This window comes from Macaca thibetana, chromosome 6, assembly GCF_024542745.1.
Source record: "Macaca thibetana thibetana isolate TM-01 chromosome 6, ASM2454274v1, whole genome shotgun sequence".
In the NCBI taxonomy this organism is placed as follows: Eukaryota; Metazoa; Chordata; class Mammalia; order Primates; family Cercopithecidae; genus Macaca; species Macaca thibetana.
Genome location: NC_065583.1, coordinates 159,072,652 through 159,095,869, shown reverse-complemented (window position 1 = coordinate 159,095,869; position 23,218 = coordinate 159,072,652). Strand labels below are relative to the sequence as shown.

The 23,218-nt window shown below is 40.9% G+C and overlaps 2 long non-coding RNA genes across 2 annotated transcripts in view; both read left to right on the top strand.

The window, feature by feature from the left end:
- The first annotated feature begins 7,167 nt into the window (after positions 1-7,167).
- The window catches only part of LOC126957191 (uncharacterized), a 39,653-nt gene continuing 23,602 nt past the window's right edge, over positions 7,168-23,218 (top strand). The window contains exon 1 of the long non-coding RNA XR_007726688.1: positions 7,168-7,393. This is a non-coding gene — a long non-coding RNA (uncharacterized LOC126957191). The remainder of the gene's footprint in view (positions 7,394-23,218) is intronic.
- Positions 7,660-23,218, top strand: part of LOC126957187 (uncharacterized) — a 29,645-nt gene continuing 14,086 nt past the window's right edge. Inside the window, exon 1 of the long non-coding RNA XR_007726680.1 lies at positions 7,660-7,819. This is a non-coding gene — a long non-coding RNA (uncharacterized LOC126957187). The remainder of the gene's footprint in view (positions 7,820-23,218) is intronic.

The window sequence follows — 23,218 nt, the reverse complement described above, 5'->3', positions numbered from 1 at the left end:
AGCATGATGCTGGCATCTGCTCAGCTTCTGGGAAGGCCTCAGGAAACTTACAGTCATGGCAGAAGGTGAAGGAGAAGCAGGCTCCTCTTACATGGCTGGAGCAGGAGGAAGAGAGAGGGGGGAGGTGCCACACACCATGAGAAAAACAGCTCTTGTGATAATTCACTATCACCACAACAGCACCAAGTTGGATGGTGCTTAAGCATGACAGACCCCCCCATGACCCAATCACCTCCCCACCAGGACTCACCTCCAACACCAGGGATTACAATTGAACATGAGATTTGGGTGGTGACACAGACTCAAACCATATCAAATTCTACATATGGAATGTAATAAACTCATTGATTTATTTTTTATTTTTGAGATGGTGTCTCACACTGTTGCCCAGGCTGGAGTGCAGTGGCGCCATCTCGGCTCATTGCAACCTCTGCCTCCTGAGTTCAAGTAATTCTCCTGCCTCAGCCTCCTGAGTGGCTGGGATTACAGGCAAGCACCTGGCTAATTTTTGTATTTTTAATAGAGACCAGGTTTCACCATGTTGGTCAGGCTGGTCTCAAACTCCTGACCTCGTGATCCACCTGCCTCGGCCTCCCAAAGTGCTGGGATTGCAGACATGAGCCACAGTGCCTGGCCAACTCATTGATTTTAAACCAAAGTTAGGGTTTGACAAACTCCATCTAGCTACACAGTTCTCTGTCTCAGTTTTAGCTTTGTCTTCCTATACATGCTCAGTTGGCAAACAGGTTCCTAACTGGATGAGCATTCTTGCCTCCTCCCTCAGACCTTAGCATGGACCCCCAGGGTAGATATTAGGGGTTGAATTGTGTCCTTTCTCCCCCAACTTCATATGTTGAAGCCCTAAACCCCTGTACTTCAGAATGTGATCTTACTTGGAAGTCGGGTCTTTGCAGGTTAGTTAAGATGAGGCCATTAAGGTGGACTCTAGTCCTAGGTGACTGTTGTCCTTAACAAAAGGGGCAATTTGGTGACATAGATGGGCACACAGGAAGAACCTCATGTGAGGATGAAGGGAGAGATTAAGATGATACTTCTGTAAGGCAGGAGAATCGTTTGAACCCAGTATCAGGTGTTTGGCAAGAGACGTTGAGCAGGTTCTGTCTCACAGTCCTCAGAAGAAGCCAACTCTGCCAGTACCTTGATCTCGGACCTCTAGCCTCCAGAACTGTAAGACAATACATTTCTGTTGTTGCAGCCACCTAGTTTGTGGTACATTGTTGCAGCATCACTAAGATTAGCAGATAATGGAAGTTGAACTGAGCAACCCCGTTTTTGTGACCCCAAACATGGTTGGTGGTAGGGCTTTCTCTTGGTCACAGGCTCTAGAAGGAATCTGCAACTTGTCATTTACTATAAGCCCTTCACAACTGGACTCTTCTACTCAATGTTTATTCAAGATTTTTTCAGGTGCTTATTTTATTGAAATTCGTAGTATTAATATTCTAGAACTGTACATAATGTCTTTACTTTCCAAAATTTCCTTCAATACCTGACAGCTTTCTGTCTACTGACCCAATTGTGATGACAAACCAATGCTGGCTTTGGTAGTCAAATTCCTGACCACATGCTAATTGTTGACTCATTCAGTTTTGCCTGCAGATTTAGTCTCAAGAAAATGAGCCACCCCTTTTTTCTGATAAAGCAGCATTATCTTCTGGGGAGAATGAAATGTGGTTTTTCTTTGACAGATGAGTGGGAAAACCATTTGTGCATTTCCCATCTGAATCAAGCTTAAGCCCCTCCCGTAGTCAGCCAGGGCTGCATTAACCATGGACTACTGGTGCCCCAGCAAGGAGAGGCTGTGGATGCGGATAACTCCACACAGCTGTGCCTGGAGGCTGACGGATTATGGCAGATACTTCTCAGTTTTATTCAGGGACCAGAATGTGTTCACTTTGCATGGAGGAACTGATTAATTAAGTGATGGACTGGAGAGCAAAGAGGTAGTGGTTGATTATATTCATTAAAGGAAGTGGAAAATTAACTCCTTAAGAGGCATTATCTTGTAATACTTCAATATCATATATTCTGCACTTCCCTAGAATAGTTCAGTGTATTTCTTTCGTGTGCCTGGTAATAATCTCAGGAAACAGGACTGACTGAGTATCATGATGTCTATTTAGCATTTAAAGGAACTGAAATGTGGAAATGTACACATCTCTTTCCCCCCTACTCTAAAGTCTAATTCAAATGCAATTGCAACCAACATTTCACTAGGAAGGTAGAATAGACAAATGGATATTTGGCACTTCTGTCCATTTTTCAACAAACTTGTCAAGTACAATTTTGGTAGCTTGAAGGTTGCAGAAGATGCAACAGGTGGCTGCAGCCCTCAGCTCTTCCTTCTCTAAAGGAAGAAATGCAAGATTGGGAAGGTTGGTCTCTAACTGTGGCAGCTAAACACAGTCTGGTCCCAAAGTGAGTTGAGACTACTGGGGAATGGACTCTGTGCCCATCACTGTAGAATTGAGGTTACCAGTTGGGAAATTAGAAGCAACTTTCAGGTAGCATATAGTTTGCTGAATCCAATTCTTATCTATCCTATATATTAGGATTTTCATTTTTAGAGCAAAAATTTGAGTTCATCCCTCAAAATGCTTATTTCATCTCTTTTTTTGGAGTTAATGTATTTTTAGGGAAGTGCTGCCGGCTCTGATTTCTCCAACTGTCAATTCCTTATCTCCTATCTGGAAATCACTGCAGAGCCTGGATCATCGGAGGCAGTTTGGGGGCCATCTCCCATTCCCAGAATGGCATCAAACCTTAAATTGGAAGGTGTCGAGGGAGGGGAAGAAAGTATTTCCAGCAGTAAAATGAACTAGGATTAAACAACTCCCCAACAAAACAAAAACTGAAAAAATGAGAACTGGGACCTAAATGCCTTGAGGTGGTGAAATTGTCACTTATCAGAGCAGAACCAAACAGCACAGCCTTCAGCTACAGCCAGCCTGAGAGCTGAAAGACCAGCAGTGAAGGGAAGGAAGCTTCGAGGAGGGAGCAGAAACAGAATAAAATAAGTCAAAATAAAATAAAAGCAGCCGAGACTAGTGGAAAGGTACAAGCGTGGTGACTGATTGGCTGCAGATGGAGACCGTAATTTTCTTAGGCTATCAGTGTCTAGCAGGCAGTGACAGGGAGGAAGGGTGTCAGGTCTGAGGAGGAGAATACCGGAACCATTTTGTTGTGTAGAAAGTCACCGTGCTATGCGTCATGGCCCATGAAGGGCTGATTATATTACAGCATAAAGAAATAGTGGCTGAGAATTATGATCTTCAGCTATCAAGAAAACTTCGAATCATGTTTGTGCTTTTTACTAAGGAAGGAAAATAAGTTTATAATACATGAGGTGTTTCATTTGAAAGTGCAAGTTTGAGTTAAAAGGTTAAATTCAGTGATCTGGAAAAGTGTTATGTAGAGCCACGTATCCCTTGAAATATTGGGAAATTGATGTGCAAGTTATGCTGCGTCTCATCATTGAGATGAAAAGATTGAAAATTAGATTTCACAGAACAAAAATCATTGCTGGAGGCAGTTTGTGAGACAACAATGTTGAAGAATGAAAGGAGTAAAGATAAAGATGAACACACACACACAGATACACATACACACACACGCTCACAGAGACATACACCAACTCACATAGACACACACTCATACACACAAACATACACTCCCATATTCACACATACACTCACTCACGATCAATGCCCTCCAGATTCACTTTATTCTTTTCCCTCCCTTGCCTTTTTCTAGAAAGAGCTGCATTTGCTACCCTTCCTGTTTCAGAATTGCTAATGTGAAATTTACCCAGGTGGAAGGACCAGGAGGACAGACGTGTTTGCGGAGTGAAAATTCGTGGCAGAATGTGGGCTATTCTCTCCCTTCTGTGTTATCAAGTGACTTCTCTCTCCCCCACTCCCCATGTCAAGTTGGCCTTAGGCACACATTTCAAGGGCTTTCTGTGCTCATGTATTATTAACAAGTAATCCCTTTCTCCATTCCCACGGCGCGCCGAATGAGTCCTGCGGTGAGCTAGCACTTTAGCAAGGGGAAGTTGGGAGTAAGAGTCTGTTATTTCATCATCCCAGCAAGCAGAACAACTAACTGCCTCCCTACCTGTTTGTTTACTAACTAAATGGACACCCACAAAATGTCAGTAGGACGGGAGGTCTGGGATCTTGCAGTTTCAAGCCACTGCATCTCTAGCCCGTTCAGAGGAGAGATTGCTGGGCCCCAGGAGATGGTTTTGGAGGAGGAGGGTCGGTTGAAAGGGATCAAGGCCACTGCAGTAGGGCTGGGTGGAGATCACCTCGGAGATCCCTGGAATGCATGATTTGTCTTCTCACTTTCAAAATACAGGGTTCTAAGGCACATGTCTGTGAGGAAAGAAAAATAGAGTATTCTGAGCTATGTGAGATATGAGAAATTTATCAGGCCCAGAGAGACAGGAGTATGGAACTTCAATCATTCTCTCCCCACCCTGCACCCCTGCCTGGGGGTAAAGTTTTAAAGGCATTTTGTTCCAGATTAGCTGCCTAACACATTATCTTCTTGTTGCTGGAATTTGCAATACAAAGAACAGTGTATAAGCAATCAATAGCTTATGTTATTTTAACATAAGTTCTTGGTAAACAACTCAGGAACTTCTTTCTTCTTTTTCCTTTAAAAATCCACTTGAATGCTCTCCAGGGCAGCAATCCTCAAGCTTGGCCCAAACCAATTCTCTACTTATGTTAATTTTGCCTCAGCTTCTTCCTTTTAGTTGACAGCTGAGATGCCCCGAACGTTGAAGGGACAGGTAAACATTTAGACAGTGAACAGATAAAGTAACGAGAATTACAATGTCTTGAGTTTAGAGAGAGCTTTGTTTGCTCTCTGACATTTGTTTACTGTGTGTGAGGCTTTTACAAGTGAATCCCAGGGTGGGATAATAATAGTGAGCCGTGTGGTACCAGCTGCCTGCAAGGCTTTGGGTGCCGAAGAATTGGTGGACATTTTACAGGCTAATAGATTTTTTTTTTTTTTTTTTTAAACTGCAGTAGTTCTGTGGGAATTCCTCTGCAAATTTTAAAATAAGTTGTAGGAGTAGGAAAGTGAGACTTTCTCTTTCTCTCTCTCTCTTATTTTTTTCCAAAGAGCAAAAATGAGCCAAATTTAGAGCTAGTTTTGAAAGCATTTTCTCACTTTGCCTTAGGAACAGAGAGTGAGGAAAATCAAGTGTCATCAGCACCGGCTCTTTGAATGCGGGTGAGAGGAAACACAAAGCCCCAGTTTATTTCAATTGAGCAAGACAATGCGAGAGATTTAGAGATTTTAGGTCAGAAAGGACCCGTGAGCTCCTTTGTTCCAAAGTTTGTCCTGTTGCTTTTGAGGCATCTGTTTTCCAGTGACTATAACCCAGGTTTCCTGAATCAGGGCTGCCTGCTCGGGTGGCTCATAGAGGGAAGGGATCCTGGGCCCAACTGTGGGCGTTGGGAGCCACATGGTGGGTTAAGAGGAAGATGAGGAGGAGGAAGAGGTTCAGTTGGGCTCAGGGATCTGAGCAGGCAGAGGAGTTTTCAGGGAAGTTGAGATGCAGGACAGAAATACCATTCAAAGAGTCAACCTTGTAACCCTGGAGGTGGGGACAGATTCTGCCAAGGTTATCTCAGGACTAATCTCTCATTCCACTTTCAGACTTCAAACTAGGAAAAACGTGTTCTTTTTCCTTTGAGCTAAGGTGGGCTATCAGCTTAGCACACCTGCCCTTGTTTCATCCTTTCTTGCATGTCCATTCCAGGACCTGCCAGGATTGTTGTGAAAGGCTCAAAATAGGACCCTCTGAGCTAGTTTTCCAATTCCCTGTCCCAGAGTTTTGGGGTGTGCCTGGAGGGAGAGAGGGAGGTTGAATCTTCTCCGTCCTGCCTTTCAGGTTTCCTGTCTCAGGATTCCTGGTAACATTTCCTTTGGGAAAAAGAAGGGAGTTCTGTCAATTAACAAAACATTTGAAAAATCACTCATCCACTCTCTTCTCCTCATTTTACACATGAGGAAACTGAGATCAAAATAGGTTAGTAGACTGACCCAGGATTCTGCCATTAATGGCACAGATTGAGTTACAGCTCAATTTTTCAACCACTAGGGCACTGGTGATGATTTTAAAGAACTAAGATAAGGAGAATAAGTCTAAGTGTTAAATGCACTAGCTGCATTTCTATTTTAAACTACTAATACTTACATGGTAGTAATCCTTCATGTTTCTGTGATATATCTATTTAATAAGGGTATAGTAACATGTGGACTGGAGGAGATTAATAAATTCTTTTTTTTCCTATAGGGTTATAATATAGTAATTCCAAAGACCTGTTTTGCTGGTTTGCTTCTTTCATGAAAGCGGAATCAAAGTCAGATTTCTTGTTTTAAATAATTCAGTTGATAACTGAAATTTAACCAAGTGGTGAGTTTTGTTCACATTTTTCAGAACAGCCCTTAAGAAACAAAAATAATTATGTTTGTTGACTTTAAAAATTTATAGGAATACTTACTTTTTCCCACTTTCTCCCTTTTTCTCAACTTGAAAGCTTAACCTCATTTGATCATCTTCCATTCAACTTTCCAACATTGTCCATACTGTCGTGTAGTAACCATGCAGTGTTTGTCTTCGATAGGGGATAAAATGCGACCACTATCTAGGGGTGAATAAAAATATCTAACGGTATTAGCACACCAGTATAAAGTATACAGTAGAAAAAATGTAAAGTTGGAATTATGTCCTCTTTTCCAGTTTCTCTGGTGTTAATATTTTCTGGAAAGCATCCTCAAGGCTTGTCCTAGCTACCGTCTTCCTAACATTGTCCCAGGTGATGCAGTTACTAATGTGAGCAAGACGTCCTCCTAGCCTTCGCAAGTGTACCCAAGAGTTATATAAAGGATATTCTGGGAGCCAGGAGAAGGAGCAAATAAAGCAGACTGCACAGATGGAGCATGGAAAGTCTTTTAACAGAAACGAATACTTTCAGACCCGTTTTGAAGGACTGAGTAGGAGTAAACTAAAAGAGAAAAAGCAGGACAAAAGAAGCAGCACTTTGGAAGCTCAAAGCCGCACTGGAAACACAGCCTTTCAGGATGTCTGAAAGAAAGGGGCAAGTCTGTTTGTGTGGGGTAAGAAATGCGGGGAGACAAACGGACAGTGGACAGATTGCAGAAGGCTCTATGTGCTGAGACGAGGGTGCAGACCAGAGTTTTAAACCGAGAATGCAACAGGGAAGGATTTCAAGCTTGGAGTGAGAGGGAAGACTACGAGCGTGCAGTGATAAGGCAAAGCTGAAGATTTCAGAGCAAAGGCCACGCCCTACAGTTGCCATGGAATGGGGTGGCTCAGTGGGCTTTGGAGGTAAAGTCTGCAGTTGAGAAGTTCAAGGGTAGTAAGTACTTAATGCCAGGGTATAAGGTCAATCATCCCTTTTAAGACACAGATATCATCTGCAGCATTTTCAGGAACAGAGATAACAGAAGAAAAGCAGGCAGCTACTAGATATTCAAATCTTCCACAAATGTCAGAGAGAGAGTCAGGCAGTTGATAGAAGAGACTGGTAAAGCAGGGTACCATCAGCCTCAACACGGGTGTTTTTATTTCAAGGTAGGGGAGCTGTGCTTTGGAAAAGCAATGAGGAGGTAACAGGAAGTCTCTTCCCCTCCTAAATCCTGTGTTCGTGGAGGAGGGTGGGAGACTGAGTTTTCTCGTCTTGAGAGGGAGTTACATACAGGTTTAAGGGAAAAGAGTCTGTATTTTCCACCTAAATGGTTCTGAAAGAATCAGGTAAGTAGTTGCTTAGAAATAATTACTAAATGTTGCATAAAGAGATATAGCTCTTCTATGGTGTAACAGATCCTGGCTACTCAATAGCTTTTTGCATTTTTTCCTGGGCTATGGAAATATTTACAGCTTTCCTTTACATGTTAATGTCTCTCATCTTACCACTGACAGTTTATTTCTATCAATTTGCCTTCAAGTGAACTGGAGTTTCATATTTGTGATTTTATTTTTACCAAAATGAAATGGCTTATTTTTATCAAAAAATACTATTAAAAAATACTATAGAAACAGTAAAAAATAAGATTTTACCAAGAATACTATTGTGTGCTAGATGCTGGAGGCATAAAAGGGAAGAAGTTATGAACTGTTGCTTTTCGTGGACAGTTGGTGTGGAGTTTTAGTAAGAATTTTGAACACTTATATATTTATATCTTTCTTTTAAGAACCAATAAAAAAAGAGCAACTCTTTATAGCAGCATTATATGACATCATCTTCAAAGATCAATGTGTGTACAACATTTAAATAAATCAATATCTAGGTGTGATCATTAATCCTTAACCATGATCAACTACTGCTTAATCTAACCTGTGTTTACTTTTAATTCTTTTACTATTTGTTGACATTTTAGAAATACAGTTCTTGTTCTCTAAGAAATATGGCACTTAAAGTTCCTGAAATTACTTGCCAAATTGTTGGGCTTTTGTCTCATATATTTCTTAGGTCTTTGGAACAACTAGAGATTTATCTTTACCCATGTTCCGGTTTTATCTTTTTGAGTCTTTTTTTTCTCACAGTGGTCTGTAGTCAATTTAGGCAAATCTCTGTGTGAGTATTATGTGTGAGTATTATATATCGCTATGCCTCTTGGCAGAGGTGAATAACTTTTCCTTTTTATAAGAAGAATATAATTTTCCTCATTCCCAGTAGACATTAAGCTTATTAGCTACTTACCTTTTTGATAATTTGCATTCATTTTCTCTATAGCAACAAAATGTCTGACTTGGAAGGAGAAAAAATTAGTTTACACCCCAAGTTACCTTTATAAAAGGTTATATATTTCCTCTAATAATTATGTAAAAAGCAAACACTGAAAAATAGTGTGATAAGTCATAAAAATAAAACTAAAAATGGCGTTAATCACAGGTGTAGTCAAACCCCAGTGATTGTTACAAAATCTGTCAAGACTCATATGACTAAAATTGTGATTACTATATACATAGTTTTATTATTTTTAAGCACAGTGTAAAGTTTAAGGAACATTTAAGAGTAATTGTTATTAGCAAATTATTAGCAAGTTATTTCTAAAGTCATCTTAAAATGCTTTATTTATTTATTTATTTATTTATTTATTTATTTATTTATTTGAAAAGGGTAGAAATCTCTGGTCACATTTACTTTGTTCCACTCTACTAAAAGGGAATAAGTATCCCATTATTTTATGATCAAAACATATGTGTGACTGTGTGCACACAAGTATAGACATGAATTCACACAGTTCCATTAATAACAGGGTATGTCCTTGGTGGGTACTGTTAGCTGAATATCAAGCAGTTGAATCATTTCATTTTCTTCCTGGAAAAGTTATTTGTCAAGGATTGGTAAATGATTGCCCTCGCAGCTCAGGGCAACCATGTTCCCAATGAGATCTAAGGAGAATTCCACTTAGGGGCTTCTAGGAAAGGTGTTTCTTTCTGTAGAAAGGGTCAGGTGCAAAAAGACAGCTCTTTGGTTCTGCCCCTTGCCCCATTTTCCTGCCATGAATGCAATTCTGTGAGAGAATGATTGTGGCTCTGTGGCAGCTATCTTGGTTGAGCCGGTGAGGCAATAAGCCTAAGGGAAAAAAAATTCATCACGTATCTTGGATGATAGAAGATAGAGAAATGATACAAAGGATGAAGGGAGAATAAGAAGAAGCCTACATCTCTGATAACATCAGTTCGTTACTGCACCAAATCTGGAACCATTTACCTAGAGTTTCACTGTGTGTGAGATAATTAAAAGTTACCCGTGCTGATGTCCCTATTGGCAGCTGAATGCTAACTGATACATTACCATACTTTCTGACTCATTCCTGATGTCACGTTTCATTAGTAAGTATAGCAGATATCCAAACCCAGGCTTTTGGATTCAAAGTCTGGGGTTTTCCTGGCCTTGCTGTCTCCCCATATTGTCATAATCTGGGAAATAAATCTACATACTGTGAAGTAATAACATACACTACTTATTTTGAAGAATTTCCCTACTCTGATTTAAAGCCCTGTTTCTCTCTTCACCCCTTCTGGACTTACCCTGCTCATGATTTGTCCAACAAATTCTGGGTGTGAATTTCCCTTTATAGTCACTTGTAACTGAATGTCCATTTGCTGTATTATGACTCTGGGCATGTACCAGACATCACCTTATATTTCCTCCTCTTTATAAGAGGATAATTTATATTAACCTCTTCACATATTTCATACTCTTGTTGGGTGGGGAGGAGCTCATGGGGTAGGGCTTAACTCATTATCAACATTTGGCTTTTTAAAATTATTTTTATTTATTTATTTCTTGCGACAGAGTTTAGCTCTTGTTGCCCAGGCTGGGGTGCAGTGGTGCAGTCTTGGCTCACTGCAACCTCTGCCTCCTGGGCCCAAGTGATTCTGTTGCCTCAGCCTCCCGAATAGCTGAGATTACAGGAGGGCACCACCACACCCGGGTAATTTTGTATTTTGAGTAGAGATGGGGTTTCACCATGTTGACCAGGCTGGTCTCGAACTTCTGACCTCAGGTAATCCACCCGCCACAGCCTCCCAAAGTGCCGGGATTAAGGCATGAGCCACTGCGACTAGCCATTTGGCTTTTTTAAACTAGTGGATGTTCCATAGGTGTTCACGTGTTTTTGTGTGTTGTAAACATTTAATAACCACTACTAATAAGAACACAGATGAGTTTGTAAAGCTTGTGAAATTGCCCTGCTGATGGAAATTTGGCTTGCAAGCATTCATGCGGGAGAGAAGGTGGAGATTGAAGCAGCTCACGATTGCCTGCCAAAGTTGTCTGCATCTCAGTTGGAGGGGATTCGAAGCGTGCTTTAAATCTTTAACTAAGAAACTTTTAAATATAAAAGTAAAGTATATATGAATTTAGCATTTGAATTTTTTTTTTCTAATTTACTGTCTACTATATGACATACGTATAGAAATTACATACTGAATCAGGGCCATAATGAAATGTTACATTTCCTCTTGGCTTTATTTGTAGAGAAATGGGCGTGTTCAACATTTTTCTTCAATGTCTTTCTAGATATGAAATGTTGAAGATTACCATACTTTCTGACTCATTCCTGATGTCACGTTTGATTAATAAGTATAGCAGATTTACTTCTGACCTCAGGTGATCCACCTGCCACAGCCTCCCAAAGTGCTGGGATTAAGGCATGAGCCACTGTGAGTGGCCATTTGACTTTTTTAAACTAGTGGATGTTCCATTAGTTTAATGGAACGTTTGATATAGATGTTTGCCATGTGTGTGACTGAAATCTAATTATAGAGTTATTTGTGTACTCAAAGAAACTACAGTTTCTCCAGTCAGAGCTTATGACCAAACGACACTACAATGCACTTGTTAAGAACGCTGCATTAAGCTGGCGTGGTAGCTCACGCCTGTAATCCCAGCACTTTGGGAGGCCTAGGTAGGCAGATCACGAGGTCAGGAGATAGAGACCATCCTGGCTAACACAGTGAAACCCCGTCTCTACTAAAAAATACAAAAAATTAGTCAGGTGTGGTGGCAGGCCCCTGTAGTCCCAGCTACTCGGGAGGCTGAGGCAGGAGAATGACGTGAACCTGGGAGGCAGAGCTTGCAGTGAGCCGAGATCGCGCAACTGCACTCCAGCCTGGCGACTGAGGGAGTCTCCGTCTCAAAAAAAAAAAAAAAAAAAAAAAAAAAGAAAAAAAAAAAAAAAGAATGCTGCATTAGGAAACACGAGAAAGCCCTCTGAGTACACTGTAAAACTGAGTTATAGGGAAGCAGAATAGGGATTTGCAAAGATACTGATTAGGGGAAAAATGATCCTAGGGCAGTGGGACCTCAAGTCTCAGTCAATGAAATGTATCCATATATTTAAAGAAAAATGCGTGTCCAACAGATGGGAGATTGAGAAGCCAGAAAAGCATAAGAAATCATAGAAGAACTATTTGCTGTTAAACCAAGACTTGTCTGAAGGAGATGATGCTCAGAACCAGGGTAGATTTCCAAGGGCAGGCATATTATTATTGTTGTTAGTATTATTAGCTTCTAGTATATATTGGTTGTTTTCTACATCAGATGCTACACATTTTATGTATCATGTAACTTAATGCTCATAAAAACTCATGAATGTAGGCACTACTATTTACTTTATAAATGAGGATATTAAGGTGAAAGGAGATCAAGTTGGTTATCTAGGAGACTAGAACTAGTAAGTGGCAGTGTTAGTATCTGAACTTAGCCTGGAGAGCCTGTACATATAACCACAATTATGAGAACTTACAAGGACAAAAGAAGATTCTGTCCTCGATTTTGCAAAGAGGATCAGAATTTGTGACTAACTCAATAGTATGTGTCAGAATTAAGACAATAACTCAGGTCTTGTGAATCTTAGTTCGATGTGTTTCTAGCATACCTGAATTCTTCTCCATAGGCAAGTCATTAAAGATAGGCCAGTAAAGAGTAGATTGCCTTCAGGTTTGGGGCAGCAATGGAGAACAGTATTCTCTGGAAGAAAGTCACTATGCATTGCTCACACTTAAGGAGTGGAGAGTTATTCTCCACTTTCTTGAGGGCAGAACTGGAGATTTGTCTGTTTTTCCCCATTTATTTATTTTTTCAATCATTTATTTCTGTCAGTATCGACTCATGGGTATTCATGTTATATTTTGAGTTATAATCCAAAAGATTTTATTTATCTTTTTGCTCAAATTGTGCCAGCATTAGCTGTTGGGAGAATGTTCTCTTGGCCCCTTTGTCCTCTTGACATGCCCATAATTGTGGATTCTTTTTTATCTTAGCACTTATAAAAAGAACTTTTAGTTTCAGGGGTACATGAGCAGGTTGGTTCTGTAGATAAATTGCATGTCTTGGAGAGCTGGTGTACATATTATTTCAGCCCCAGGTAATAAGCATGTACCCAGTAGGTAGTTTTTCGATCCTTATCCTCCTCCCACCCTCCACCCTCAAGCAGGCCCTGGTGTCTGTTGTTCCCTTCTGTGTGTCCATGTATACTCAGTGTTTAGCTGTCACTTGTACATGAGAACATGCAGTGTTTGATTTTCTGTTCCTGTGCTAGTTCGCTTAGGATAATGGCTTCCAGCCCCATTCATGTTGCTGCAAAGGACATGATCTTGTTCTTCTTTCATGGCTGTGTGATATTCCACAGTGTACATGTACTGCATTTTCTTTATCCAGTATACCACTGATGGGCATTTAGGTTGATTCTGTGATTTTGCTATTGTGACTAGTACTTAGCACTTCTTTGTTTTCTGGCATTATAGGATGCCCTAGGTGTTCCTGCTTCAGTCTTAGAGCTAGCCATTTCTCCAAGGAGCCCTGGTTCCTTTGACTGAAGAATGGCATTAGAAACCAAGGTTGAGGCACTAGGTGTGAATCTTATTTTAAACAGTAACTAATACTCAGAAGTGAAGACAGTGGTTGCCCTTGGCGGGGTGGTGGTGACAGGGAGACGTCCCCAAGAGGCTTCAAGGGTATCTGATCTGTTTCTTGATCTCAGTCCTGGTTGCCTGGGCTTCTTCATTCAGTGAAATTCATCAAGGGTACACTTAGGCTATGTGTACTTTCCTGCCTTCATGTTGTATTTCAATAAATACTTGTTTATTTAGAAAATAAAGAAAAACAAAACAAAAACTAACAGTTAACTCTTAACTGAGTATCAGGTAAACATGCTCTGGATTTCAAATCCCTGGGTTTAAAGACTTGGCCAGCTTTATAGCTTTCAGCTAGATACCTAACTTTTCCATCCCGCTGTTTATAAAATAGGGATAGCAGTATTATCTGCTTCAGTATTATCTGCCTCAGCATTAGGTATCTCCACATACTCCCTCCTCTGGACATGTGTATATGTGTGTACTTATACACACACAGTCACTTACCATAGATTCCATATTTGCAATTTTGCCTACTTGCTAATATTTATTTCAAACCTCCAAATTAATCAATCAATTCTTGTGGCATTTTTGTGATCATTTGTGGATATGCACAACATAGCAAAACATTGGAGAACTGCCTGACGCCCATTTCCCAGTGAGCTCAGATAACTAGATGTCCTGCCTTCTTGTTTCAGCTCTCGTGCTGCCAACAAGGGCTCTTTTCTCTCTCTATATATAATGCCACGTTTTCACATTTCTGGGCTTTTTGTGGGTGATTTTGATGTCTAAAATGCCCCCCCGCAATGTGCAGTGCTCATGTCTTGTCTAGTGTTCTTAAAGGTGAGAAGTCTATGATGGAATCCCTGTGGAGAAAATATGTGCGTCAGAGAAACGTCATTCAGACATGAGTTACAGTGCTGTTGAGTTTAATGTTAGTGAATCAACATTATATATTAAATAAGAAATATAACTAAAACAAAATCAATTATGAATTGATTGGTTAATCAAAATGTTGTGACCAGATGCTCTTAGGAACCTAATTGTGTTATTTCCCAAAGGAGCAGTAGTTCAATATTTGCTAATTTAGTGTTTGTGGCAACTTTATGGAACATAAAAACTACAAATGATGAGAATCAGTTGTGTATATGTGTAGATACATACACATCTATATAAAAAATATCTGTGTATGTCTGTCTACCAATATAAGAACAGTGCCTGTTAGTATATTATTAATATAATAAGCCCTTAACAAATGTGTTTAGCTATTATTATCCAGATATCTGAGTAGAATTGCTCTGCACTCCACAGTCACTCCTGGGAAAGATAATGATGTTTTTTGGATCTCAGTGAAATGTCTTCTTCGTGGTATGAAAGGAACAGCAATAAAGGAAGCACAGCCCTTAACTCTTATGGAATTTACATTGCAAAATAACTCAGGACAGACTCAGTGTTTTTTGCACTATCTAGAGATCATAAGGAAAAAGTGGGAGTATGATGAAAGAAAGTTCAAAATGAAGTCACTATATTAGCCTAAAATAGACAAGCATACAGATGAGCAATGCGTAGGGGTTTTTGTAATGACTTGTCTGTATCCTGAAACTTAGTAGCCTATGGATAGATGCCTTGAGTTTTACATAAACAATGAGAAACCTGCCTGATGTAGGAAATGAACACATGTTCTAGCTTTCAAGTCAATTAGTGAGATATTCCTATTTCTTTTCTAGGTTAAGAAGCAAATCTGTTCTGATGTGATGCCAACTAAGTACATGATCTGATTGTTCCAGTTATCCTGTGCCAAAAAGAAGCAAAAAATGGGCTTTCCACGGATTATTGAACACAGCGTCAGTGTGCCTGAGGAACAAGCCACTATTAAAAGCTTTCTAGGCAATTTGAATCAGGTTGCTGAGTTTTGAAAAACATTCTACAGCCAAGTGTAGGAGACCCAAGGACTTGGAGAACATACACGCTCTAAGCTATTTCAAAAAATACAGCACTTAAGCCAACTGAGCTGTAGTCAGGGCAGCACAGACATGAATCACATGAAGGTAGATTTTTGTAGAAGAGAAGAACAGGCAAAGGATGGAGTCATGTGCATTTGGAACATAGGACAAACATAAGCCCTGTTTATCTCAATAAAGTAAGCGCGGTTTGGGGGCATTCTGTGGGGCGAGATCATTGGTTGGAATTTAGATGAGGCCCAGAACGATCCATTGGATATCAAATTCACACATAAGCCTCTGCTAAAATTGTGCCAGAGTAAAGGCAATCCTGGAATTCCTCCAGGCAGTCCTACCACACCACCCACATGTCTGGTTTCTAGGTGAATGAACTGAAGAAAGATCAAGAAATACATGGTGGGTAAGAGGTAGGAGAGAAAGCCTGTGTAAATTAAATCAGATCTCCTCATACATAAACCAACTCAATTCTAAAGCCTCCTTTTATTTCTAACGTACAATAAGTGAGTTAAAGAAATATAATATTCTTGTTTCAGGAGTAGCAATAATTTTCTCAGCCAAAGAATGAAAGATAGAAAGTATTACCAGTATGCCTACGTCATGTGCTGCTAATGCTATTTTCTTCTTGAGGTGCTGAATTGTTCATTTTCCCGGGCAAAGCTCTAGGGTAGAGCTAGCAAAATATCAAGATAGCAGGTACACATGTGGAGCCATGAGGTGCCTTGCTCAGCTCTCCCTTCAAGAAAACGTGCTTTAAGGTGGGAGGCTGGGGAAAGCCCTCCACCTGCTCTGTCTTCAAATGCACTGGGGCATTCATGTGGAGGCTACGTTTTCCCCAGGGCTGCTCCCAGCCTGTCACTGAGCAAGGCGGAAGTGCTAGCCCCATGCCGTTCCTGCAGCTGGGTTTCCTCTAATGGGTAAACTTGGCTCCAGGGCTCGCCATCAGCATGGACATAACGCTCGCAGAGCTTGCCAGAGGCTGAGGCCCCTCCTACCACATCCTGCAACTTTGTCTCTTCTGTCACAGGTGTCAGAACTGCTCTCAGTCTGAGGATCGTCCCCCACATATTCCTGTTCCCTCTCTCCTCCTCTCCCCTTTATCCTTCCCAGGTCCCCCACCCCAGTCTCTCAAATCTACTTCCATCTTCAAATCTGCTTTTTGGAGATCATGAACAAAAGAGGATTTGCATTTGATAAGATCCCAAAGAGAGAGGAAGGGGATAATCCATGTAATTCTGACACTGGTCAACAGGTGCTTTTTTTTTTCTTTTGACCGAACACCTGATGGAGCTGTTAGAGTTAAGTCACATACGAGGTGAGGTGACACAGACTGGCTTCCCCTTGTGGGGCAGTGCCTGGGAGGGACAGATGACTCATCATATTGTGGACGGGAGAGGGGTAGATCCTGGCTCCATCTTGGAACATAGGCTAATTAGGGGTGAGAAGGAATAGAAAGGTCTGCACAAACAACCTCCCCCACCTCAACATTTCTCAACTGAGATCGAGATCGAGGTAAGAAATCAGCTCAGCAGAGAAAGACAAAGGTTGTGTGCTCAGTTCATGCCAGTTCCCTTTGCACTTTCCATTCAGGTTTCAGGGTCTACTTCTGGGACTCCTCATGTCTTTCAGGGTTGTCCTGAATGTTCATTTGTCCAGGATCCTTGGAGGGAAAAAATGGGGGACTGTGCCTGGTTTCGTACCTCTGAAATGGAATATCAGCGCTTCAGACCATTCCCTTATTTGTAGCTGGGAGAGTGTCAGTGCTAAAAGCAAAGGGAGGTGGGGCAGAGGGACCATGGATAGAACCCAAATGTGAGTCACACCTACACCATCAGGTTTAGAACCGGTGAACTAAAAATCTTGGAAAATAATAATAAAATTATACTGTCTTTTCTGCCCTGTAGAAGGACCGTAGAGACAGATTCTCGCAGAAATCTTGCCTTGCTCCCACCCAGCCCACGACTTTTCTCACCACAAGGAAAGCACCGGTTAAGGAGGTGATTCAGGGAGGTCCATCGATGAGTGACCTCTCCTCGGCAACAGGGAAATACTTTCATCATTCAGGAAGGAACACTGAGTTAGGAGGCAGAAGCTCTGGGTCCTGCTTTTAACGCTTCCACAAACTTACTACGTAGCTTTGAGCAAGGCATCAGGCCTCTCACCCTCAGTGTCCTGTGCAGCCAAACTGATTGATCTGTGAGGCAATGTGAGGCCCAGCTCTGCCATTCACTATATCACCATGTATTGTCCCAATAAAAAACTGGCACACGAAATATAACAATACGATTGCATGTTTGACATTGGGGTTGTCGTTATAAATCTCGCTGGCCATCTTTGCAGCACTGGCTCTTTCAAATGAAAACTCTTTTCATAAATATTTCATTTGAAACTCCCCATTTATCTGGAAGACTTAGTAACGCATCTTCTGTAGACACAGAAGCACATTATCACCTGCTTACTTCAAAGTTGGGTTACCAGGCATGTTCATAAAAATATAATAAAGCATATTACTTTAGTCAAACTTGACAGAGAGGATAGATTGCCTACAAAGAGGTTATTCTAATATAGCTCATAATTTTTTCAGGAGTATGCTAAATATATATATATATAAAATGTGTGTATATGTGTGTATATATACACACATATATACATAAACACATATACATGTTTATACATACATACACAAACATACACACATTTATATATTTATTAATGTATTTAACATCTCCAAAACATTAGCTACCGATCAGAATATTAGATTAAAATATCTTAAATTAAAAAGTTATTTAGAGAAAAATAATGGAACTCTCAAATAGCTTATGTTGACCTCTTCCCTGAACTCTAAACATTAAACTTTATTAAGAGGGAAATAGTGCATATGCAGGACAAGCATGAGAAAGACAGCGACCCAGGAGTACGTAGTAAACAGAGCAGGCTCATTGTTCAAGTTCAGTGAGTGTAATTATCTGATAGCCATTTGTAGTTCCCATAAAATATCCTTTTTTCCCCCACATTTGTTGCTGCTAGTATTGAAAGAGGGGTCTAATCTTTTCTGCTTTTAATCCCTTTGTCAACCATCAGCAGCTAGTGGAAAAAAAAAAAAAAGGAAGAAAAAGAAAAGAAAAAAAAAGAAAACAGAATCACTTAGGTTTGGCCTTCATGTTATCCTGTCCCCAGTTGCACTGAGAGGGGACAGATGGGTGACCAGCTGTCGTGACACAGGACCAGGGTCACGGGGCCCCCTGCACACAAAGCAGCGAGCGCTGCTGGGTCCTCAAGCCGCCTGTGCCTCTGAACAGCCTCGTTGGAGTGAGGCTCTCTCAGGCCGGCATCACCCACACTCACCAGCGAGGCTCTGAACATTTTGTCTCAAACCAGGAATGTTAAAGGCTCTGGTTCTCTGCAGACAGTTAGGAACCATTTCACCACTGTTTGCTTCTATGCAAACCCTGTTCAGCAGCCACTCTGTGAAGAGGAAACCTCAGTAATAGGAGGGGTAAGGACACTGCCGTGGGTGCCTTTCTACCCTCCAGGGAGGTGATGTAAGAAGAAGGACTTGATAAATTATAATATCCCGCTGGAGGGGTACCCCATTAAGAGAATAAAGAGGACAACCTTCGGGAATAAAACCGCCTTGCGAAAACTGTAACAGAAAATTATGAAAGTTGCAGAGGCCTGACCTAATCAACGCCATCTTGCTTCTAACCTCCAAGCTGCCTTAGTTCATTCCTGGGCAAAGGCTGAACTAACTTTGGGAGAAACTTAGTTTTTTGTTTGTTTGTTTGTTTTTGTTTGTTTATTTAATTTAAGTTCTAGGGTACATGTGCACAATGTGCAGGTTTGTTACATAGGTATACATGTGCCATGTTGGTGTGCTACACTCATTAACTCGTCATTTAAATTAGATATTTCTCCTAATGCTATCCCTCCCCCAGCTCCCCACCCCACGACAAACCGCAATGTGTGATGTTCCCCACCCTGTGTCCAAGTGTTCTCATTGTTCAATTCCCATCTATGAGTGAGAACATGCGGTGTTTGGTTTTCTGTCCTTGTGAAAGTTTGCTGAGAATGATGGTTTCCAGCTTCATCCATGTCCCTACAAAGGACATGAACTCATCCTTTTTTATGGCTGCATAGTATTCCATGGTGTATATGTGCCACATTTTCTTAATCCAGTCTATCAATGATGGACGTTTGGGTTGGTTCCAAGTCTTTGCTATTGTGAATAGTGCCACAATAAACATACATATGCATGTGTCTTTAGAGCAGCATGATTTATAATCCTTTGGGTATATACCCAGTAATGGGATCGTTGGGTCAAATTGTATTTCTAATTCTAGATCCTTGAGGAATCACCACACCATCTTCCACAATGGTTGAATGGTTTACACTCCCACCAACAGTGTAAAAGCATTCCTATTTCTCCACATCCTCTCCAGCATCTGTTGTTTCCTGATTTTTTAAAGATCGCCATTCCAACTGGTGCGAAATGGTATCTCATTGTGCTTTTGATTTGCATTTCTCTGATGACCAGTGATGATGAGCATTTTTTCATGTATCTGTGGTTGCATAAATGTCTTCTTTTGAGAAGTTTCTTTTCATATCCTTTGCCCACTTTTTGATGGGGTTGTTTGTTTTTCTCTTGTAAATTTGTTTAAGTTCTTTGTAGATCCTGGATATTAGCCCTTTGTCAGATGGGTACATTGCAAAAATTTTCTCCCATTCTGTAGGTTGCCTGTTCACCCTGATGGTAGTTTCTTTTGCTGTGCAGAAACTCTTTAGTTTAATTAGATCCCATTTGTCTATTTTGGCTTTTGTTGCCATTGCTTTTGGTGTTTTAGTCATGAAGTCCTTGCCCATGCCTATGTCCTGAATGGTATTGCCTAAGTTTTCTTCTAGGGTTTTTATGGTTTTAGGTATAACATTTAAGTCTCTAATCCATCTTGAATTAATTTTTGTATAAGGTGTAAAGAAGGAATCCAGTTTCAGCTTTCTACATATGGCTAGCCAGTTTTCCCAGCACCATTTATTAAATAGGGAATCCTTTCCCCATTTCTCGTTTTTGTAAGGTTTGTCAAAGATCAGATGATTGTAGATGTGTGGTGTTATTTCTGAGGCATCTATTCTGTTCCATTGGTCTATATCTCTGTTTGGTACCAGTACCATGCTGTTTTGCTTACTGTAGCCTTGTGGTATAGTTTGAAGTCAGGTAGCATGATGCCTCCAGCTTTGTTCTTTTTGCTTCAGTTGTCTTGGCAATGCGGGCTCTTTTTTGGTTCCGTATGAACTTTAAAGTAGTTTTTTCCAATTCTGTGAAGAAAGTCATTGGTAGCTTGATGGGGATGGCATTGAATCTATAAATTATCTTGGGTAGTATGGCCATTTTCATGATATTGATTCATCCTATCCATGAGCATGGAATGTTTTCCCATTTGTTTGTGTCCTCCTTTATTTCTTTGAAGAGTGGTTTATAGTTCTCCTTGAAGAGGTCCTTCACATCCCTTTTAAGTTGGATTCCTAGATATTTTATGGGAGAAACTTAGTTTTTAGTTTAACTGTGAAGCAAAGATGATAGCAGCCCTTTCCCAAAACAAGCCCTCTTCTTGCCTGGGGGCCAGACTCACTATGTAGGATTAACAAATTAGCCACAAGATTAGAAATTGTGGTTTAGGAGTCATGCTACTAAACATGCAGCCAAACAAATTCAGAGTGATTTGAGTAATCATAAAACTCTGGTCTCCTCTACAGCCAGCTCTGCATGAATTTGACTCTTTCTCTATTGCAAATTCCTGTCTGGATAAGTAGACTCTGTCTGGGCAGTGGGCAAGGAGAACCTGCTGGCTGGTTACAGGAGTACGTAGCAACAATGTGTACTCTTTTCTTCACAACTCAAGACAATTTATCAATCCCATTTTACAAATTCATTGAATACAAGACTGTCTTAACTGCTTATTCCAGTGGTTTTCAGTGTAGTCTGTGCATATTTATACACTGTTGGTGGGAATGCAAATGAGTCCAGCCCCTGAGGAAAGCAGTTTGAAGATTCCTCAGAGAACTAAAAATAGAGCTACCATTTGACCCAGCAATTTTATTGCTGGGTATATACCAAAATGAAAATAAATCGCTCTACCAAAAGACACCTGGACTCATATGTTTACTACAGCACTATTCACATTAGCAAAGACATGGAATCAACCCAGGTGCCCATCAATGGTTGATTGGATAAAGAAAATCTGGTACATATATACCATGGAATACTATGCAGCCATAAAAAATGAGATCACATCCTTTGTAGCAACATGGATGCAGCTGGAGGCCATTATCCTAAGTGAATTAACTCAGAAACAGAAAACCAAATACCAAACATTCTCACTAATAAGTGGGAGCTTATCATTGGGTACACATGGACACAAACACGGGAACAATCAACACTGGGGGGCCAGGTGCAGTGGTTCACACCTGTAATCCCAGCACTTTGGGAGGCCAAGGCAGGCGGATCACTTGAAGTCAGGCGTTTGAGATCAGGCTGACCAACATGGTGAAACCCCATCTCTACGCATCTGTAGTTCTAGCCAATTGGGAGGCTGAGACAGGAGAATTGCTTGAACCCAGAAGGCAGAAGTTGTAGTGAGCCAAGATCGTGACACTGCACTCCAGCCTGGGCGACAGAGTGAGACTCCATCTCAAAAACAAACAAATAAGCAAACAAACAAACAAACACTGGGGATTCCAAAAGTGGAGAGGGTTCCAGTTGGGCAAGGGTCAGCAAACAACCTATTGGGTACTATGTTCACTACTTATGTGACAGGATCATTAGAAGACCAAAAGGATCATTAGAAGACCAAACCTCAGCATCATGAAATACACACATGTAACAAACCTGCACATGTACTCCCTGACTCTAAGATAAAACAAAACAAAAAACCAAACCAAAGTGGGGTCCCTGGACCAGTAACATCAGCAATATCTGGAAGCCTGCTAGAAATGTAGATTCTCTGCTGCACCAAGACCTCCTGAATGGAAGACTTTGGGGTGATACCCAGAAATCTGTATTTTAGCAAGCCTTCCAGGTGACTCTATGTATGCTGAAGTTTTTACTATTTTAAGATTTTTGCTGATGTCTTAATAACAATATTGGTACTTTCAAATTCATATTATCAACACTCATATTTTCATATTCGTATTTGTAAAATGTTTCATCCTACACATGAGAAAACATACCTAAGATAAAGTGAGTGGCCTAAAACCACCCAGCCAGTGGGTGAGAAGCCAAAATCTTCCAGTCCGGAATGTTTTTCATTCCATTACATTGAAATGCAGAATTAATGTTTCCTTTACCTAGGCATTAAAGGAGAGAATAGGATTAAGCTCACCCAGGGAAGGTCACCTGGCTGGCTAGAGAGGTGGCCCTCACCTTGGGAAATTTACTGTTCACAGCAGCCACACAGTCTTAGAGGTCTATATTGTCTGAAATCCAAAAGGAGAATCCAACCCTTTCCCAGACAGAGGGATATTAACCAGGCCCAGGGCCACCAGTGCCAGCTTCTCTCAGCAGCTCTTCCCCACTTGATGCCCAGAAAGCCAATTCATAATGGGAATTCTGTTTTTTCCTGCAAAAGGTAAGGAGAAAATGAGAGAGAGAGAGAGAGAGAGAGAGAGTGTGTGTGTGTGTGTGGGTGGGTGGGTGGGTGTGTGAGCTTCTGTGTGCGTTTAGTTACATTACTAAAATGTTAATCAAAATCAAGTTAAAAATGGCCCGATTTGTCTACCTGATAACTGAGCCATTTTGAGGAGCAGAGCAGAGAATGCAGAAAACAGCTCTTTG